The sequence below is a fragment of the Anser cygnoides genome, chromosome 20, assembly GCF_040182565.1.
Source record: "Anser cygnoides isolate HZ-2024a breed goose chromosome 20, Taihu_goose_T2T_genome, whole genome shotgun sequence".
Lineage (NCBI taxonomy): Eukaryota > Metazoa > Chordata > Aves > Anseriformes > Anatidae > Anser > Anser cygnoides.
This window is the reverse complement of record NC_089892.1, coordinates 7,221,704-7,243,989: the sequence shown is the minus strand read 5'-3', so window position 1 is coordinate 7,243,989 and position 22,286 is coordinate 7,221,704. Positions and strand designations below refer to the sequence as shown.

Below are 22,286 nucleotides of genomic sequence, written 5' to 3'. Positions count from 1 at the left end.
CCTAGTAAATAGGTATTAACTAAAATCTGTCTGAATTATGTTCCTAATTACTATTTCATTTGCAGTGGTGTTGTATTTATTACAGTAAGCTTCTTGGGTATTTATTGTGTTATGTATTGGAGTGAGACTCTAGATGCTGAATGTATGTGCTAAATACAAAGGCTAATAAGCATTACAGTCAGTATAACTGCAAAACCCTTGATAGGAGTCAAGTCATTTTATTCAAGCTTTGGAATCTTCCTCTCACAGTAAATGTAAGAAATATCCCAGGTGCCTGCCTCTGTTTGCATCTTTCCATCTATTACTCAGTATGCTTTGTTTACTTCTTTCTCTCTCACTCTCTTTTTTTTTTTTTTTTTTTTTTTTTTTTTTTTGCACTATGCCCCAATTGCCAATCCAAGCTTTTTTCCCCAGTAATCTCTCTCTGTTGGAGTTAGGGTTACATTGCCCTGTGCTTCTGCTCGAAAACCTGGAGGCATCACTATGCAATATTTTTTGCTATTTGATGTTATTTTTTGAGGTGGACATTCCCCTCCATTTTCTGCAGGCTGAATAAATCAACGTCTCTGGGTTTGGTTGCTGTATTTTTATTGTGATGAAATCCTCCAAAGGGGCCTAAGACAAAGCTGTGGATGGAGATCTAAATCTAAGGAGCCCATTCCAGATTTCATGCCATAATACACCGGGTCTTTAGGCAAACTTCACAGAGAGAGGACAACTATAAATCGCAGTTAGATGATTGTGCATTTAATGCTTCTCATAAACGTATAAAGTTTGTCTTCAGAAAGCTGTAATGAAGGAAAGCAGATTGAAGCCAGGAAGTGTCTTGTTAGCATGTGATGGAAATGTTAATCAGGAGTCTTTAAGGAGGATGTAATTAATTCATTCCCCACTCACTGCTGTGTGAGGGCCTGGGGACCAATCAGGAGGCAAAGGGCAAATCATTTGGAGGGGAGGTGGGAAGGAGTTGCTCTGTGGTGAGAGAGGGGACTTTGTGGGGTTGTTTTGGGTACTTTCCTTCCATTTTGTGGGTGCTGTGGTTGGCCTGGAGCAAGGACCTACCTGAAACCTGGCCTCAGTTTATGGAAATAGGTAAGTCATGGCATTGTTCTCAGCTTCCTCATCAGAAAGCTGAAGTAGTCATAGGTGTTTAATTAGCAAAACTCTGTAAGGGATACTGAGAAAGCAGTTAAATCATTTGAGGGTTCTTAAGCTAGCTTCTGATAAATACTTGGTCCTTCCTCTTCTCTTTTCTTTTCAGTCCCTCTCCCCACTGCTCCTCCGCCGGTATTCTGTCTTGATTGTGTGCTCTGCCCTGTATTGACTACAGTCTCTCCGGGTCAGATAGAGGTTTCTGATCCTTGTTTGTGGAGTACAAGCTAAACTTGTTGTGCTATAGGAATGTCTTACAATAATAATTCTCTGTTGTATTGATTCTTATGGTGCGTCTTCCAAGCTTTGATTACACTGAATGCTAAGCTCCCTTGTGCTGTAGGCATTGGGGTGCATTGAGGTACCTGTAACCTTGCCTCTCTGGAAAGCAGCCCAGCTATGTGCCAGGAAAGTAGAATTAGATTTTGTTCCTCCCTGGGAATGAAAAGTGTAGCACTGTCTTTTTTCTATGTGAGCTTGGAAAAAGTCTGCAAATACATGCAGCTGCCCCAGAGGTCCTGACTGGAGCTTGTCTTGGGCTCTGCAGCCTCTTTCAGAGTCTGAGCTAAAAGAGCTGTGCTCCTTTCCAAATGAGTTTCATTTCCTTCCTTTTCTTATCGAAGGAAAGCGGAGCTTCAACTTTTATACTGAAAATAATGTCACTGTGTTTTAAATATCATTCTGTTTAGTAATTCTTGCTTTTCTCTAGTGCAAAGGGTTTTCAGGTATCTGAATGGAAATAAAAGTTGGAGTTTATTTCCCTTGGACTTAATCACTTTCATTAGTTACCATGTCTGGTTTGGATCTGAATTCCATCATTGTTATTGCACTCTTCACACTCTGCCTGAAGCCTCAGCGTTGTAATGGAACAAAAATTCCCAGTCCCTTGGGGTCTCTATAGAATATGACTCTTGTAACATCTGGGACTCTTCCACCCTGACAGATTTGCAAGTTCAGAGAGATTTTATTTTACTGGCTAATACCGCAGAAAATAATAAAACATGCAAACCAGTGAGACTGTAAACCAAACCCATTAAACCTGATTATTGCCAATTTGTGCCCAGTACCTGCGGCTTGTAGAAAGTTCTTGCCTGTGGTTAACTGGCAATTGTTGTTGTTTATGTGTTTACTAGCTTGTACCCAACATATGCTTAATGGCTCTTCTGCTCAAGTTTTTTTTTTTTTTTTGCTGTGGTTTTAATCTCTTTTTCAAATACACTGTGGCCACAGCAGTTGTAAACTCTATCTTCTCTGCAAGGTTTACTGAACTTTTTATAACATCTCTTCAATGACAGCCTTTGAACTGTTGTCCTCTCCTCTAGCACTGCCTTTGTCTGATGAACTGCAAAGAAAAACATGGCAGTGAGGACAATGATTGTGACAAGAAGTCCTGTATGAGGGCTGGTGGGATCAAGGGCAGACCCTTACGCGATGGCTGCTAGATCCAAGCATCACCTGGGCAGTCAGGAAAATATTCCAGCTACTCCAGAGACAGCTGAGAGTTTGCTGCTCTTGCTGAGAGAAGACAAATTTAGGTTAGTTCATAATCTGAATCTTCCCGCGCTTGAAATGAGTTGTTTGATTCTGGATGTGGGATGCCGTATAGGAAGACGTGTTCTTCACCTATGTATAAAGGTGCCCAAACATCTTCATTTAGAGCCTTGGTGTTTCCAGGGAACTCGGACTCACAGAATATCCTGAGCTGGAAGGGACACAAGGATTACTGAGTCCAACTCCCAGCTCCACACAGGACCACCCTAAATCTGAGGGCATTGTCCAAGTGTTTCTTGAACTCCAGCAGGCTTGAGGTTGTGACCACTGCCCTGGGAAGCCTGTTCCAGCACCCAACCACCCTCTCAGTTCAGAACGTTTCCTTAACACCCAGATTGACCCTCCCTTGTCCCAGCTCCGTGCTGTTTCCTCTGGTCCTGTCGCTGTCCCAAGAGAGCAGAGCTCAACACCTGCCCCTCTGCTCCCCTCGTGAGGGAGCGGCAGGCTGCCATGAGGCCTGTGAGGGAGCGGCAGGCTGCCATGAGGCCTGCCCTCCCAATAAAAGCTCATGGTGTGGCTCAGCAGGGAGAATCAGCGTCCTAATGTAAGGAAGGAGTCCAGGCTTACTGTGCAAAGGACCTGGTGACTCTCAGACTGCTGCTGGTCTGGCAGTGGGACTCCTGCTCCCAGCCTGTCTGTGTCTTTTACCTGTGGACTGCTTGGGCAAAGTAGGAGCTGGGACTGGAAATCTAAATTGTTCCTTCTCTGTGCCTTATGGCTTCCTCTTCTGGTCACCTGGATTGCAGCTGGGAGAAGAGGTGCCCAAACCAAGGTTGCTGTGAAATACAGTCACAAACTTCTGAGGACCAAAGGTGCTGAGCCCAGTGTGGTAAGCAAAGCTGGTCAGCTTTCAGCAGGGTGTTAACTTAAAATACTTGGGTCCTTGAATGCATGCTATGTTTCTTGCTCTTCATATCTTATTCCATTGATGTTAGTTCATGCTTATTTGAGAGACCTCTCCTGTCCTGCTTGGCTGGTGCCTCAGCCTTTGATGAGCACTGACCACTTACAAGCACACCTGGAGCTGCTCACTGCAGCTCTGGCCCTCCAGGCCATGGCCATTGCAGTAGTTGCTGTCTTCTTAGCCAGGAAACCAGTATTTCTGCTCACGTTTTAAACTTGAGTCAGTAAGAAATGCAAACTATTACTTCAGTGTCTGTATTTCTCTTACAGGGCTGGAGGAATGCTACCTTTGCTTAGTTGGTAGAATAGATATATTCCATAATTCTTCAGGGAATTAATATTCACGTTATTAACTTTAACATATTGCTCTCAGTTCCACATCTTTTTGGTTTAACAAGCAGTTGCAGACTCAAAATGATGAGCTTGGTTGAAAATGTTGCACCTCTCTTTGGGGTCTGGGGACTGAGTTTTACCAATTAAAGTGGAAATATGTTTGAACTGCGTAGTGGAAAATCAACATCCAAATTAGTAGCATGCAAGATTAAAATTACTGCTGTAGGAGGACCTCACCGGAGGTGAGTGCAGCCCCACCTCAAGGAGGCTGTCTGAGGTCAGGTCTGTCTGAGGGTACCTGTTTTTTTTCTCCCTTTGCATAAGGCTTGTTCCTGGGGAAGCTCATGGCTCTGACCAGGCCAGAACATCCCTGTTCAGTGCTGTTGCCAGGCTGCACCTCACAACTCTGAGGGAGATACTCTTCTGGGGGGTCAGTGCAAGGAGGATTGGGTGCAGATGGATGGAAGTGGTAACCCCCCAGCAAGTTCTGGCAATATCTGTCAGTCTGCTTTTTTGGGTCACTTCAGGTGGATTTTTGGGTGGGAAGAGGGGTGCTTCTTGTATATGGCATGAGTATCTTGAGAGAGTTCCTGTAGATACTGTGCAAGTCCAATGGCTTTGGGAGGGTCAAAGGTACAGCCCCTTGCTTTTCTACAGAGTAGTCACTGAAGGCTTGTGCCAGAGGTATTCAAAAAATAAAAATAATTAAAAAAATCTAGACCTGCTTTCCAACATTCTGATTTAATAGGTACCTTCATGCCTCTTATCCACTGCTGAAGTACAATATGTGATGTTCTGGGAAGAACCTTCAAACCAACAAAGAAGAAAACCTCTCCCACACCTGTCCTGGGAGAGACCCAGGTTCAGATGCTCCTTCCCTGCCAACTGGATCCTCTTTAGAAGGATGTTCTTCCCAGCAGGATATAAAAAATATACCTCTATCACCTTCCTTATCTGAAGTTACTTGCATCTACTAATGTGGCCTCAGTCTTCTTCCCTTTGTCCCTGTTTTTTTTGTTTCCATGAAGAATATAACTTTACAGTGCATTCATGGAAAGCTTCAGTGACATTGAACTAAAATGTTGCTGGGTAGCTTATTAGAATTGGCAGCAATAATCATTAATAGGTGACTTAGGAGTCTGAAGCCTTTTAATGGGCAACTTACCAGGAACCTGCTTCTGGAACATATTTGTGGGAATCTTCTACCTTAATTCAAGGTAATAGTTGCTTTTTTAATCTCTAGAAAGTACTTGGAATGTGATATGAACATCTAAGAACAATGTTTTTAAAATATAAAATTGAAATAAAGAATAGTCTAACCTTTTGAACAAGGTAGCCTGTTTTCCTTTGCAGTAAAGGTGGATTTGCTTTCCTCCTGGGTTATTGTGTGGCACTGAGTTTCATGGCTATAGTCTGTGTTGCATTTTTAAGATATTTTCCCCTCCATGAGCACAAAATTGTTGCTCTTTCAATGTCCAGGTGTCAGTACTGCTGTGAGCTCTTCTGTCCTGCTCTTATTAACCTTGAATGACTTTTGCTTCTGAAGCCGATGCACTTGGTCCCTTCCAGCTCACCACCCATATGTATGCAATTGCATAAATAAAGAAATAAGCTTTCACACCATTAAATTCAAGGAACTGATGCATTTCAAATGCAGAAAACAGAAGCAACTGAGTGTCTTGCTAATTTTTACACTAATTTACACCAGAGGGAATAAGAAGTCTCTTAAATCAGATGCTAATTTTGTTTACTTAACTTCCTAGTCAGCACAATGACCTTTCATCCACGAATAAGAACAAATTAGCGCAGAAGTTCTTTGCGGGAGACTGGAGAACTTGCCTCAACCTGATACTGAATAATACCCAATTAAATCTACTTCTAAACAACTCTGCCTTCCCTCCTAGAAGGAAGTTTCAGATAAAAGAACAAAATGATATGCCTTTTATTTGCCACTTTACGAAATCTCTTCACGTAATGCAAACAACCCTAACCCTAGTGTGTCTGATACAGGATTTGCAATGCTCTTGGTTATTGGTAAGAGGATAAGAAGCTTATTGCTGTTTATCAGGAGGAGGATAAAAGATCCCCTGCTCCCCATGCTAGGAGGGGAATGGATTTCCATGTTTATCAACAATCAGGGGAAGGTGAGTGGGAGGGAGATAGCTTGGTAACAAAGCTGTAAAGACACAAAAATTAGGTGGAAGAATAGGAATTCTTCATATTTGGTAACAGGATAAGAGACATTGAGCATGCTCTTTGGTGAGATAAGAAGCTTATACTGAAATGAAAGTGTTTTTTGGTATCGAGACAGATTCAGAGGCCTCCTGATGGTGGGGAGGCAATTTAACAGATACCTGAGGATTTGCAGAAGGAATAGAGGGGCTCCTGAGAAGCAGCACCAACCCTGTCTGTACATGGTGGAGAGTGTCTGGCCCTCTGTGGCTCTCTGTGCTTGGACAGGTTTGCGTTTTCCCATTGATTGTGGATGGGAGACCTCCTGGAGACCCTCAGACAGTCACAGCTGACAGAAAGCAAATGAAATGACAGTTTTGTGGGTTTTGACTGTTTTGTTTTTTTGACAGTTGTGCCTTTGGTGATAGTGGATGTGATGCGGTGCTGGCCAGGGAACAGCACCTTCGAACTTGGGGCACACAGGGCTTGAGAGAGATTTGAAATGGAGACATCTCCAGCATCATCCCTCTGCCCCTCAGGCTCTGTCCAGACCACAAGTTCTCTTCTCAAAGGCAAAATCGAGCTCTTTGCCCTCAGTCTGGGAGATGCTGATGAGGAAAAGCAGAAATCCAGATCCACCCCGTGTATTCAGAGAGATGTCTGCCCCTTCCTCAGTCTGGAGGTAACAACTCATTTCCTTAGCTATGCTCTTGTTGACTTGATGTAAATTTAATATCCTTGGCTTGCGGTGACATAAAACCAAACAATTTCCAGGCATTTGTCACACAGTAAATGAGAGAGACAGTGCAGCAGGGTGCAGAACGCTTGATTCACTGAACTGTAAAGGCAGCTGCCCACAGCACCATATTCGAGTGCTTGGCTGGAAGAAAGTGGCAGGAGGAGGAGGAAAGAGTGCTACCATGCACCTTGACAGTGCTCTCTGCATCAGGTGCTGGGGTGCCTGCAGGGCTGGGTGGGCAAGTTAATAGCCAAATGTAGCTAAACATTAAATCTGCAGCACAAGTCTTGTTTAAAATATGCTTGGTTCCACTGCTGGCTGTCTGTTTTAGATATAAATGGCTTTCTGCAGCAGCTGGACTGGTGGAGTGGTGACCTCTAAGCCATCACCTGTGTTGTGTTTAATGCAATGTCTTGAACTTCTCTGGTGCTGGCTGTCCTTCCACAGCCTGTTTCCCCACTGGGCTTAAAAGAGACATAAGGATTATTCTCCTAATCCTTAAGTGTGTGGCAGAGAGGTGTGAACAAACAGTGAGATCCTGTACTCAGCATGCTTTTAGAGAGGTCATGCTGCATGTTTCCATTTTGGTCCCAGATGCTGAAGTCCCACAGCCATGTGAGATGTTGGACTTGATGATTTTAGAGGTCTTTTTCCAACCTAAATGATGCTGTGATTCTACGTCCTCCTCTCTGAAAGCTGCTGCTCCTCCCAGTAGGATCTGGGGGCCGTGAGTCAAAGCTAATCCTATTGTATTTCCAGCTCTCTTCCCCTGTGCCTGTGTGAAGCCATCTGTCCGTGCACTGCACAGGTCACTGAGCGCCTTACCCAGAGACAAGTCCAGTTAATCCTTCCTGTTGCAGTAGGGCCAAGAAGCCAGCACAGCCTGGGACTACCGCGTGTACCTGTTGGTGCAACGCAGCCTGTGGCCACCCTCACTGAGGGGCTCGGGGTTAAATCCCTGCTCAGGGCTCTCTTGCTCACCCCACTGTGGATGTGGGACTCGCATCCAGCTCCGGAGTGCAGGTCTTCTCAGATAAGAGTTGAGCTTTGGGCTTCTCTCCAGTTGGGTACGGGGAACAGATTCCTGCCTTGCTTATCCTCCCCTCGACACAGCTTCCAGCTTGGAGGATATGCTCCAAACCCAACTGGTTATCAAAGGGATCCAGACGACAAGGAGCGGAGCACGGCTTCTGGCAGGAACTAGCGCTGTGCTTTGGCCTCTCCGAAGGATCACAGAGTGGTTGCGGAGCTGCTCCTGGGGCTGGCAGCAGACCAGGCTGACAGCGCATTTATTTATCAGTGGCCAAAACTCCTGCACTAAGTCTATTGAGGTGCCCAAGCTGTTTTCTTCCTGGATATTGGTCTGTGAATTGTGGGGCGTTTATTTTTAGATGTGCCCGTTGGTTTTAGGGAGTAGCAGAGATGCTGCAAGCTTGTCCACTCTAGGCTTTGTTCCCTGTTGCTGCATGCCAGAGTTTGACCCTAAATCCCCATCCAGATCTGTAGGTTCTTGGTCCCAATGCCAGGGCCTGATCCTGCAGTGGGATCTGTGCTCACCTGTCAGGAGGGTGGTGCAGGGGGGGCATCTGCCACCCCAACTGAGGGCACAGCAGGTGAGCATGCTGTATTGCTCTTCTCCAGGAACAAGAGCAGTGCTGGCCATCTTCTTGAATTTATTTAATGAGATGCACACTGGGAAGGGAAATGGGAGATCTCTGCAGGCTTTCTTGTGCTGGCTGGAGGTGAGGACGGTGCCTGGGTCCTGCTTCTGCTCCCTCCTTTGGAAAGGATACATCACACAAGGAAATGCTTTCCTGATGCCAAAGGTTGAATCTTTTATTTCATTTATTTTCCCCACTTGCCAGGGTTCAGCTGAGCCTTTGTGCTCGCAGTCTCCACCCAACTGGGAGCATGAACAGCTGGGGGTACAAACCCTGAGCACCTGGGGCATCTGGGCATGTGTCACCTACTGGGGGGAAAACAAAAATAATAAAAAATAATCACCAGGACCCACCTCAGCGAGCTGCTGTGCCAAAAGTGCCCCGTGTCGGGAGGTCACTGGTGTGGCTCTCCCTGCCCTGCTGCCCGCAGGGGAGCTCACGTTTCCCACTTCCAGATGAATCTCTCTCTCTGGAGTCGAACTCCAGCAAAGGAATGAATTGCTCTTACAGCCTGTTAATGAATTTCTGAAATAAGGAATTAATTACCGTCTGTCTAAATTAGAGTTGTCCTATCCTTTGAGATCCATCTTTTTGATTCTAATTAATTTTAAAAATTACTTTTAGAGTCTTCGGTAGAGATTCTAATTTATTTTACTCTAATATTATTTCTCTGATAAGCAATTTAATTTTTAGATCGGAATCCGCCTAATCTCAAATTTGTCACACACACTCTGCTCTCTAAGATACTGTTTACAGCTTTTTGGAGATGACAGATCATGATGCACAAATCATTCTTTCTTCTTTTTCCTTTTAAACACCTGAACGTGTGCGCTCAAAGGAGATTAATTGAAACCCTTCGCTGAGCTATGTTTAGGAAAGATCCTTAATATTTTAGAACCAAAAACAAATATTAGTTATAAAGCTTCTCTAATTGCACTATTTCATGGAGAAAAATGCATGTCTAATTTGCTTTTTTAAAACGAACATTTGCTTTATGGGTATTTGCCAGAGTTTGACAGTTATGTTAACTGGCTGTTTTTATTAACTCATGTTCTCAGCATCGAGTGCACTGGCAGCTGGGGGAAATTCAAATATCAATTTTACGTTCTTATCAAAGCTGCTATCCCATAGGCTGCAATAAACTGCATGGCAAGCTTTACCCTCACTCCTGAATTTGTCTTGTATGAGTTTTAGACTCCTAAGCATTATTTTTTTCTTATTGTAGTGCTTACCCCAACTCCGCTGAGACTGGGGCTCCTGATGTGCCGAGTGCTTCTTCCCTGGTGCCTTCAGTCCAAGCACGAAGGCTGTGAAGGGCAAGTGTTAGCTCCCTGGCCCATCTCATCCTCTGCTTGGTGGCCGTCCCTGGCGAGGACAAGGCTGGGTGTACAAGTGACACTTGGAGATCGCAGGAGGGCAGCTGGTACCACAGGCTGGGTCTGCATCGTGGGTGGTGTGTAGGCACACGCAGCTCTCTCTATGGGCGCTTTGATTTTTTTCTCCTGCCAAACACAAATGAAATTTGGTAAAGGTTTAAAAACACATTAGCAAGAGACAGAGATGTAACCTGAAATCTCTCAGTGCCTGCCAAAATTCGTGCAAAAGCAGCCCTAGAGAGTCCTGGAAGTCTTCCTGGTGACTCAGAGGAATTTTTAATAAATCCCCTGTGGAGACTACAGCTGCCAAGTGCCTGCTCTGCTGCTTCCCTGCAGCCCTTCCATGCCCCACCCTGGGGTACCTGGCGCATCCTTTTTGTCCCTAGTGTGTGTTGCAGAGCACTGGTGTAGTGAAGCTGATGGAGCTGCTTGGCTGTGCCTCTGCTCCTTGTGTAGGGCAGACCCCTACCTGTGAAACCTGGGCTTCCTACATCAGTATGCAAGTCAGGGAAGAAAGTCCTGAGTCACTTTGGACAATTTTATGTTATAGTTTGTTTGGGTTCTTAAGCTCCTTCTATTTGTATTTTTTTAATTCCCACCTGTGTGTGGCATTGGATCTTGGATTCTAAGAATCCCAGATGCTTAGCAGATGGTTAGCTTGAAAAAATAATCAAAGAGGCAGCAAAATTCTGTGTTCATGAGCTCCTATTTATTTCAATCTGGTGTTTTGCCTCACAACAAGACTAATAAGCAATTACTCCAGCATCTCAAATGCTTATGCAGTGTAAATGCATCTGTCAACCAGATTCAACATCATCAATAAAGCTGCCAAAGCTGTTCATAATTCAATGATATATGCTTTGAGCATCTTTTTTGAATATAATTTAAAGATTGCAGTCCTATGATTCTGACATTATTTTGTATGTGTTTAAAATACCTCCAGCTGGAGAGATCCGTGCCTCGTGTCACTTAATCACCTCTGCCTACGTGGACCACTAGCGGCCGTGCCATTTGGCTTGCGTGTCAGTCCTGCTTCTTGGCTGTTCTCTGACAGGGCTCCCACAAGGACTGCTGGGGCTGCAAGCGTCTTTCAGGGATTTGCAGCCTTTCATTCCTCCTTCCTCTTCTGCCGAAATTTCCCCCATGTGCAGAATTTCATTGCAGCGCTACAAGCCCTGAGTGCTGCGTGTGAAGAGAAGTCCTTGACAGGGAAGCTGTGCTCTGCAATATACCTTGGGTATTATTCTTTTTAACGTCTAAAGACATCTGGCTGTAAGAAACAGGTTGCTGTGATCAGTCTCCGCATATATGTGCATGTCTTAATTGCTTTCTGGATCTCAACCCAATTTGACAGAAGTGTCCCAAACACGATGCTTTCATTAATACACATGAATGAATTGCAGTGCGTTTCTGCAAACTGGCACCTAGCCTTAGTGTTGAAGTTATTTAACAGTAGAATCCAGCACACAGGCAGTGAGAATCTCGCCTCCTTGCACCTCCATTCCCAGCCTGCATCCTTCAGTTATGCAAACATTTCATATTGTTATATCCCATCAGTGCTTGTGGAAACAGGCATACTGCAGAGAGAGACAATATTCGTGTCCCAGCTGGAGGAAGAGCACAGCCCCACAAGCTCAGCCATTCATCAGATCCCAAAATATCCACATGGGAAGGGCCATTGTGGATGTCCCAGCCGCTGGAAACTCTTCCAGCAGATCTAGCAGCTCACCCCAGGGCTCTGGGAGATGGCCATTCGTCAGAGTGAGTGCTGTTGGGGTGGTGCTTTCAACCCGGGGCACCACACTTGAAGAAAATCGGAAGCGTTTTGTATGGCAGATGTTGGTTGGTGCCCACCAGTCACTGGTCTGGTGCGGGGGGACCGAGACCTGCCTGGGGGGGGCTTCGACACCCATCCACTGCCCAGCAGGCAGCTTCTTGGCTGTGGCCAGAGGCCTCAGCGTTGCCCCACAGCACCAAGCACCTCGCAGCCCCGTGCTGGGGTGAGCGCTGTCCTCCTCCATGCTGGTACCAACAGGAAAGGCAGAGCTGGGAGTGTGGCACACTTACAGTCCTTACCAGTTGCCCTGGTTTACCACCTGGTTGTGCTCATCCATCCGCCTGGGGGTTTTGTCACCCAGGGGATGCTGAAATTCCCTCTGTGGTTTAGGTTCCCCATCCCAGCTTGTTGGAGCCGCTGTCACAGTGGCTCTGGACGGGCTTTGCTCGGCTCCCCTCCTTGGTCTCCCCTCTGAGGGGCAGAAACCAACATTTTGCCATTGTGTAATAGGTTTATCGTCATCTCCTCGTTTCCCAGCTTTCCTTTGGCTGCCCGTGTGGTGGTTTGCTGTCAGGGCACTCTCAACCACTTGCATTTTCCATGTGCAGTGCACGTACTCCGGCCCCAAGTAGAGCAGCTCATCAATCGCGAGGCAGCGATGCTCACTGCGGTTTGGCTCCTTCTTATCTCTGCTACCAAATTCACGCAGCCCCTCAGCCACGTGCTTTTATTTGCGGCTCAGAGGAGGGATTGACTGTTCCTCCCGTCAGGATCATTTCGTGTGAGCCAAAATCCTCTGCTCACTTCGCACGCTGGCTATGCTAATTTACTCTGCCTCTGTTTTCCCGCTACCTACTGGTGTGAGCTTCTCTTCCTTTTGGTTTGTGTTGTGCCTTATGCCAGAGCTAATGCAGTACAGTTTTCTGAGCAAAGAGAGATCGTGATGACTTCTTTAATTTTTTTTTCTTTTTTTAAGTCTGTGTGAATAAGAACCTGAGTCTGTCAGTGCAGGAGGCAATGCACAGTTTAATTTCTCCGCTCTCTCAAGTGTGTCAGTTCCCGAAGCTGGGGGGGGGGGAGAAGAGCTGGTTAAAGCAGCCTGCTAGGAGCGGTAGTCCAAGGTTAGGGAAAGGAAATGTTTTAAAACTGGTGATTTGGGAAAGGGATGGCTCGGCTTTGGGCGCGACAGAGCAGGGAGGGTGCGAAGGGAGGAAGCCCAAGGCAGGGCACCCGCGCTGGGCGTGCAGGCGGTGCCCGGTGCCAGCTGATGGGCTGCACACAGTGTCTGTCTGTCTGTCCGTCTGTTCTCCCGAGCAAAACCTCAGCCACGGGCTGGGCCGTGCCCATGCAGGTCTCTGATGCTCCCTGTGGAGGGCTGTGTCCCATTGCCTGCCTCCTGACGTTTCCATTTCAGAGAGACTTGGAGCGATTGCGTGCTCGTTTTTCCCTGTGACATCGCAGAAGCGTCTTGGCTAAGGTTTTTGCTAAGTGAGCGTGTTTTGTCTCAAAGGTGATTGCTTTATTAACCCCCAGGAAGAGGACAGATTGTTGTGATTGACCATAGGCTGTGTTTGGGGTTCTCCATTCCTAGATTCTCAAAAAGTAAGGTGCTCATCTAACGAACGTTGGGAAGGGGTCAGCTGGCTTGTGTGTCTCAGCAGTGGGCTGTAGTTTTGATTTTATTTTTATTTTTTGGTCTGCTTCCCTGGTGTTTTGCACATAGTTCCCATTCCTGCTGGGGATGGGTCCCCCTGTTTCTAGACACACACGTTTGAGCTGGTCCTTTGGGGTCTTCCATGAAAATAGACTTAAACCCCAGGTTCACCTGGAACATCCTCCATGAAACTGGTGAAATTGAAGGCTTATCGAAACACCAGCCATGGACAGTGAATCCAGAATTCACCATTGGGCTTATGAGGAGCTACAGCATCATTTCAGAACGAGTATTTTTATACAGGTGATCACAGTGCCTAATTTTACTCCATTTCATGCTTTTGCAGCTAAGGATGATTTTAAGGCCAGGGACAAAGTGGAATCGTGACAGTATTTTCCCTCTCCCAGCAGCCCTGTTAGAGCCCTCAGCTGTTAGACCCAGCCTGCTTTTAGAGCCAAGAGGTCCGAGGGAGAAAGGCGACAGAAAAATTTAAACATTTTATGAAGTATTTTACAGAAGGGCAACGTGGCGTGCGTCGGCTGGTTAATAGTGTGGTGTAAGTGGTGCTGGGACTCAGTGCAATCACTGCCCGAGCTCATGGTAGTAAAACCTTTAATTGGCACCAGGTTGTGGGGTTTAGTGGGCCAGATCTTGTCGCTGTCACGCAGGTGACTGATGCCCCGGTGGGGAAGGAGGCCTGGAGGCTGCGGCCTCTGGTGGAAGAGCAGCAGCACGGGTTATGGGTCGATGTGTCCCATGTACTTGGGTGAGAGAAGCTCCAGGGGTGACTTCTTCATATAGGATGGCGTGGAGGTGTCTGGGGAGCCTCAGCCCTCGGTCTCGCTGAGGCTGCTGCCCGGAGGTCTCCCGAAGCCACATCAGCAGGCAGGGCACTGCTGAGAAACGCGGGCCAGAGCTGCAAAACTGCTCCCGAGCTGTGAGCCTGGGGGGAAATCAGCAGAATGCCAGAGACCTTGAGGGTCCACGGAGAGCGGATTGTTACAGGGCTGCTCCAGCTGCATGAAACTTTCATGATGCTTCCGAGTTTCCCCGTGCTGAGGCTCGGCGTAAATTCTGCGCCGTTTGGGGAGGTTACCAGGCCAACTGACTGCATATCGATCTTTCTCTCTGCATTATCATCAGGTGTAACTAAAAACAATCAAGGAGCGTGTGCATGCAAGCCTGCATTCAAGCGGACATAAATGCAAATCTCCTTCCTGTTCTGCAGGGTGAATTCCATCAAACAAATTGGTTTTGGAGTGGAAGCTAGCCCTGTTTCTGCTTAAAGTCACATTTTTCCAGTAGAAGAGGTAGAAATGTCAGCTCTCAGGACCATATACGTCTCTGCCTTTGCACCAACAAAAAATAATCAGGCTCCAATCAAAACTTGTCCCCTCTTATCTTGACAGTTGTTGACGATGATGGATGGAGACAGGTTTAGAAGATCAAATGCGAGACAATCTGTACTGCATTTCAAACCACCTAAGGCTTTTAAGTGCCAATGTGACATCTGGTGGACTCGGTAACACGCACCACACTCTAAAACGCCTCTGCTGTCCCCATCAACCCTTATTTACCACTGTTATAAATTAACAGCTTTCTCCAAGATATTTTAATGTATTATCCCACATGTGTACTTTGTGTGGCTCTCTGTTAGGGATAGGCTGTTGAGTGAAATTATAACCACATGATTCTTTTTTTTTTCCCCCCTTAACCACCAGTGGCTTGCTATTTTTTATTATCTTTTCTGCCTGGAGGAGTTTCAGAACAAAGTAACTTTTAAAAATCAAAGCTTTTCTTTAATGCAGTGTCTGGAGATAAGTTTATTGTGCTTTTATGGGATATGAGTAAACACATTTCTTCAATTTGTTCCCATCCCCCAAAAAATTATCCTGCCAGGGACATTAGGCAAAAAAGAGTACTGATGGAGACTGCAGAGCCCCGGTGTGTGTCCGTAGGCAATGTTGGTGGGTGTGATGGTACAGTCTTTTTTTCCCATTTTGTTCATGCTTTGAGGGCAGGAGGATACAGAAAGGGCAGTGGGACCTGCAAGTTTAATATCGGGCTGTCAGAGCAGGCTGTTGTGTCTTTTTGCCAAGTAGTACTTTGGGATCACAACGTGGATTTCACAGCATAAGTGATGCTGGAGGGAAATCACGAGCAAAGGGGCTCAAATCGTGCTCGGGGGAAGCGGAGAACTCGCCTCTCCCGCTCACAGCAGGACCAGCCCACGACGGAGTTATTTAACTTCTCATTACGTGACTGCTGGAGAATGCATAATTTGCTCTGATGACTTGAGGCGAAGCAGGTTGTTTTTTCACATCCTTGACATCATTTTTCAAGGCTGCCACCATCGCTTGCCGCCTCGAGGGCCAGCAGGGCTCAGAGCCGAGCACGGGGTCCCTGCCTGCTGGGGTGCTCGCAGAGGGGCTGGGAGGAGAGGGGCAGAGGATGGATGCGGCACCCCTGGGTGCGGTGCAGGAGGGCAGCAGCGTGCGATTGCTCTGAGCTGCACCATTGGCAGGGCCGATGTGTTCGTGAAGCCTTATCGAACTGCTGTGCCTGCGTGCTTCGCCCTGCTGAGCCCAGAGGGGCTGGAGGAGGGCTGCGGGGACGGGGCAGCTCCCCTAACCCCCCTGCAAGAAGGGTCTTTCTATTTATACACCACATCCGTACGGAGGGATGGTTTTCCCTATATGAGATGTGGTGGGGTGATGAAAGGCTCAGCCCCTCCTCGTTGTGCAGCCGGTCTCCACCCCAGAGATCACAGCTGAAGCGCTCGTACGGCTCCTTCCCCTGCGTGCCCGTGGTACAGACACAGGGCAGCATTTACGTCTTCTAAGAAAGAGGATATCCACCCAGTTTTTGGCTGCTTTGTCCCCATATCTCCTGCCCCTTCCAGTCTGACCCCAGTATGACTGTGGCCTCAGGCCCCCTTCCCTCGCCGGGGTGGCAGCAGCATGCTGGGCAGGAGGGGAAGCCGTAAAGAGCGAGAGGTGGCCTGCAGGCCGTTAAATTTTCCACTTTTCTGGGCATTAATACCATGATTGCTCTGTCTAAATAATGTCCGGGCTCCGGCTGCTGCATTACCTGTCTTAAGCGTGATTTACTGCCATAATAAATTAGCCCTTAAGCCAAAGAATCAAAAATAATTGGCCTTATATCTTGGTCCCCGTTTTATCCACCATTCCTTTTCTCCCTCCACGTGGCCTCTTTCGCTCTTATTCATCCTCTAACATGTTTCTTGCCCTTATTCCCCCTCGGTGGCCACTTTCTGATGCTTTTCCATTCCTTGTGCTCACTTGGGCACTGACGGGCTTGCTTGCTTGTCCTTCATGTTCTCCCCTGGAGCTGTCTCAGGCTGCCGCGGATGGCAGAGCAGGAGGGGGGCTCCTGGGGGGGCCGGAGCTGGATCCTGCCCACCGCTGCGGCCCTGTGCATGGGAGGTGATGGGCAACGGGGGGGCTGCCGGGCGGTGGAGGCTGGCGAGGATGTCAGCGCTGCAGTGGCGTTTTAAAAGGGCTTTAAAATGAGGCATGCGTCTTATTGCTCTAAAATAACATCAGGGGACCGCCAAGCATGAAATACAGCAGGGAGAGGGCCCTTTTGTTGGCCTATGAATTTTCTGCGCCTTTTTTTGTGTGGTTCTGCTTCGTGACTTTAACCCGCGGGCTTTTGACACCGTGCTCAGCAGCACGCACCCTCGGTCCGGTGACCTTTTGGTGTCACCAGCTCCCACTGCGCGGCAAGCTGTCTGCGCCCAGCGCCCCGGGACAAGGGGACAAGGGGGCACCCAGCCTTCAGGCAGGAGAAGGTAAAGGTGTGGCAGGGGGGGAAGGTGGATTAAGAAGGGCAGATCCGGCAAAAAGGCTCAAAGACTTGCTGACGGTGACCTGGGTTCGGCACCACGAGCTGCTCTGAAAGCAGTTGCAGCGCAGGGCACGCAAAGAGGAGTGGCTGAGAGAGGCTTGATTTATCTCCTGAAGCAAGAGAGAATGGGTTCAAAAATATGCATACATGAGTGTGCATATGTATATCTTTATATTTATGCAAGCACAGATACCAAAAGGGACGGAGAGATGGTGTGAGCTCTGTGGCTGTTCGGTGATGCTGCGTGGTGAACAACTTCGCCTCGCCACCAGCACTGCGTGCGTCGTGCTGAGCACAGCAGCTCCGAGCTGGTTTATTCAGCAGAGTATAAATGGGACTGCTTCTGCTGTTTAGTTGCTCTGAGTTTTTTTTTTATCCCCCTCCTTCCTTTAAATAAATGGGCATTTTCTTTCTTTTTTTGAGCTGCTAATGTTCATTTTGCGTGCGGGCACGCGGCTCCAATCCTGTTTGAGAATGCACACAGTGGAGTGCAAAAATAAAGATTGCATCTCATGCATAATGCATGCCCCAGCAACCCGCTTTAACAAATTACCCAAGTAGACTCCTCTGATGGGGCTGGGGGGAAGGAGGGGAGAAAAAAAATATTGTAGCAAGTATCTTTCTAAAGAAACGACAAGATAAACACACAAAAAATAGGCCTGCAGAGCTTTTCTTGAGAGGGGCCAATTCAAAACCCAGATGTGGCGCTGAGCAGCTGGTCCTGCAGCCTCGGGGTGGCCAGGGGGAGCCCGGAGCTGCGGTGTCTCAGGACCTGATTTTGTGTTGTTAGGATTAGAGGAGAGGCTTCCCGCGTAGCCAGCCAGGAGAAGAGGTTATTTGTTGGTTTATTTATCGCTTTCGATTTGCTGGTTTGCGGTGATGCATTGCAACTCTGTTGGTTTTGTGCTGCTTCTCTGGAGACGGGAGCGAGCCATGCAAAATGCAGGTGTTGTGTGTGGGAGGATGGCGAGGAGGGGGCGAGAAAGGTGGGAGCGGGCCGCTAAAGCAGCCTGAGATCTTGTTTGTCTCCCTGGCATCACCAGCGGTCACCGCTCTGCAGCCTGGAGAAGCTGGAGGACGTGGATGGAAGCCTCTGACCCCGCTGTTTGCTGCAACCACTCGGGAGACTTTCCTCTGCAAAAACGCACAAAGTAAGCAACGCAGCTTCCTCCTCATGCGTGCCCGCTGTGTCCCTGCTAACCCTGTTTCCCGCTGGGGGAAGGCAGGAGAGGTGGTGGCCCCCTGCCTCCCCTGGGAGCCCTGCCTGCTGCAGCAACACCTCCATCAAACCGGGTGCTCGGCTGTGCATCCAGCAGGATGTCCCAGCTTGGTGGTGGAGAACAACAGCATTTTAGGAGCAGGCGGGGTTTGGTTTGCTTTTGCTGGGTGGGGGTTTGGCCCCGCACCCACTGGGGCTGCTGTTGTGAGCAGGTTGGGTGCTGGCTGCCTGCAGCACCCCGCTGAGGATGGGGCACCCACGAGCACGCACTTCTCTCAAAGCGAGAGCCCAGCGAGCAGGGCCCGCGGCGTGTGCCTAGAGCATGACAGCAAGCAGAGGGCAGGTGATGCTGACAGCACAAAGTCTTCAGAAAGCACAAAACACACTGATAATGCCACCTTAACCTTAATAGCGGTGGCTTCTGGTTCATTATACTCCGTGGAGGGCACGGCTTAAGACTGTTTGGCTTTTATTTATTTATTTATGGTTTGAGTAAATAAGGTCAATAAGCCCTGGCTCTAAAGCTCGTCTTTTTGATGTTGTCCACGCTAATGACCCCAGGCCTAGGTTTGGGATTTCTTTGGTGAGCTGCTTCCCTCCCCCCCCCCCCTTCCATATTGCTGTTTCTGTTGGATTTGAAAGCGAGGCCAGGAGGAGCTTCCTGCCTTGTTCCGGAGCATTTAAGATGTGCACAGGGTGCAAGGACGGCGTGTGCCCCTCGGCTGGGTGAGGTGCTGGGCTCTGCCCCGGACCCCCAGCAGCCCTGTTCCCCCCAGGAGCTCCGTGCCATGGCCATGGCTGTGTCCTCCCCAACAGACAGCACCCCAGCACCTTTCCAGCTCCCTCCCAGAAGCGGAGCCAGCAGTGTTTGCCTGGATTAAAATAGCACACAGATTTACTGTGCTTTTGTTTTTAAACGCTTGACTGCATTAGCATTGATTTATTTTTAATACAACCAACCACCTGCAATTTGACTGTTACTTTTGTTCATTCTTTTCGGTGACTGTAATTGCAGCGTGGTTCTTCAGCAGCCCCCAGCCCCGACACCCTGGGCAGCGCCAGGTATTGGTGGCAGGGAGCAGTGGGCATCTGCGACACGCTGCTCCGTCCCCAGTGCCACTGAGCAGCTCCTTTATTCATTGCTCACATGTGGCTGCACGCGTCATACGGGCTAAGGAGAAGGAAAAAGTGTTTTCTTTTCTTTTTGATCTGAACAGGCCCTCCTCATCCTCTGCGAGGAGCACCGTGGACACTTGTTTCCTGCCTGCAGGGCTGGGAAGACAGCAGCGAGGCTCGAGGACACCGGTGAGGACGGCAGACCCCCAGGGCTCCCAACGGCGCCTCGAATGCTCGCTCCTGAAGCGCTCTCACCGATGTTCCGAATCACCTTGCGCATACAGTGAAACTACAGGCAGGAGCTCGCTAAGCAAGTGAGCCCCTCCTTTAATTCCATTTGCTTACGCTGCTTATTTTTCTCCCACATAATTATTTTAAAAGGAAAATTTAATTTTGTTTAATGGGAACAAAGTTTAACACTCCATAAGCTTTGTCTTCTGCAGCCCTCCATCTGGTTAGCTTTTTTTCTTTAATTATTTTTAAACTGGCCCAGTAAATTGTGTGTGTTTAAGAGGCACTTCTCATTAAGATGAAATACTTTGATCTCATAGGATCATCTCTTTTTAAAGACATGATGATATACCACAATTTTTTCCCCAACTAACCCAATTTCAATACGAATATATCCCCCACCTGCCCAGCACACGCACAGGCGGGGACGTGTGCTGCATTGCAAGCTGGAGGCAGCAATCAGAGCTGGCAGGGAGGGAAAAGGGGTCAGGAAAAGAGCTCTGAGTGGGCACAGCAGGGACCATTAAGAAGTAAGTGGCAAATCATCTCAGGAAAAGGAAACATTTAATTTTTATTTTTTAAGTACAGATGGTGTAGGAGGGAAAAAATGGCTGCAAGAAGACCAAGAGACATGGGTGCACTATATATAGATGTACAGCTGTTTCCTTCAGGTGTTATAACTCAAAAACGTAGGTTGATTAATTTTGAAAGTTGAAATGTATAGCAGATTCTGATTACATCTGAGTGTCTATAATTTAGCTACTTAGTAAAATTAACTTGACGTTTTTAGTGAGCTGTGAGGACAATAATGTGTGAAGAGACTGAAGAGCAAGTTTGACTGCATGCTCTTCCCTTACCTCCCCCCCTTTTCAATTTGCAAAGTTTATTTTTAACTTTTTCAATTTTTTCCAGCATCTTTCCTCTAATACAGACAAATGAGTTTGCTTCCCCCTGCTGTCAGCTGAAGACAGCGTTTTGGTTTTGAGCCTTTCTCATGATGGACTGGAGGTGCAAGTGCTCAGCAGCCAGAACCCAGGATGGAGCTTCAGGCCAGGCCAGGTAGGGGCCAGCTGAGGCTGGGATCTCCAAGGCATGTAACATTTATTAGAGCATGAGACCTGCACGAAGGCACTGGGACCCCCAGTTAAAGCCCTTTTTGTAAGTCAGAGAAAGCCCATTTTTGTGAACTTCTCAAAGGCAGGTCATACCAGGGAGCCCGAAAGTGCATGGCATTGTTGGTCTTCTTTAATAAAAACTCACTCATGTGCACAATAGTTGTAGGGAGAAATGGCTGTGTGGGAGGACGGGCTATGACATCCCATCAGATCTGAGGAGCAGATTACCTGCAGCCCCTGCGATAGCTAGCTGTTGGGCTGGCGCTCGCTTGGTACTTTGGTGTGCAGATCTGCCCAAAGGGAGGGTGCAGCAGCTCCAGTCTTTTAGTATCAAGCTGGAATTCAGAGAAAAGTGATAAAAGGGTGACTATGCACTATTCAGAGTACTACATCTGATTATCAACTACTGTTGGGAAACCAATTGGAACAAACAAAAGCTTTAGTGGGGAGAGGGGAGCTACTGCTGTAGTACCAGACCTGGCAGCGGCTCGCAGCCCTCAGCCAGCCCCGTGGCTGTAACAGCCACTTCCACAGCCATGTTTCAACAAGCACAAATTCATTTTCTGTGAAAGACCATTGCAGTTGGCTGTTCTCCAGAGTTGTGATATCAAGGACCCAGTATAACCACAGCCCTGTGCTGAGGTTTCCCAGACCTGGCGCTCGCCTTCCTGGATGACGAGGGCGAGTCATCTTCTATAATGGGGACATCATCAACTTGAGAAAAGCATCACTCTTTGTGAAATTCACTTAGTTCAACAGGGCCATGATTGCACATTAAGTCTACTTTTGTAGCCAACAACCACTTCCAGTTACGGGCTTGTTAGGGTTAAACTAACCAATTTTCCCTTGGTCCTGGTGTGCCCCTGACAGCAGGCTGCATGTGGTGGGCTCGGATCGAGAGTGGAATTGGAAAGGCACCGGGCAGGACGAGGGGAGCACAGGAGCAGCACAAGTAAGCATGTTCTATTCCGGTGTTCTCTGGCCTGGCCAAAGGATTGCTATGTGATATATCAACATGGGACATAAAAAAAAAAAAAGTAAAAGATTAATTTAAGAAACATTTTTCAGCACTTCTAGCAGAAAAACTGATTTCAAAACTGTTTGGCTTTGTCCTATCTGTGACCTTCTGTTCTCTTGGTAGAGACTTGGGGAGCAAAGAGGGGAAGGCAGTGTTTCTGCCAACAGCAAACAGCCTTTTGATCATGACTCCTTGAAAGCAAGTTTCCACCATCCAAACTCAGCCCTGACAAGCACTTCTGCCGCACCTAACAACTGCAGCTGATAAGGGCTGGAGCAATCTTAGTCACGGGCAGGAAAGAAGTGAGCTATGCCAGCCATTATGAAGATTTCAATCCCTTGATGACTTTGTTCAATAAGTGCTCAAAGTTCTGGCGTTTCAAACAAAACAACACAAACA

The 22,286-nt window shown here is 47.8% G+C and overlaps 1 long non-coding RNA gene across 1 annotated transcript; it reads left to right on the top strand.

Moving 5' to 3' along the window:
* Positions 1 to 381: 381 nt before the first annotated feature.
* LOC106037105 (uncharacterized) lies at positions 382 to 22,285 on the top strand. The gene is made up of 6 exons (XR_007159726.2): positions 382 to 1,092; positions 18,232 to 18,339; positions 19,625 to 19,837; positions 20,667 to 20,813; positions 21,740 to 21,821; positions 22,011 to 22,285. It is a non-coding gene; the product is annotated as an uncharacterized lncRNA (long non-coding RNA).
* The last annotated feature ends 1 nt before the right edge of the window (position 22,286 follows it).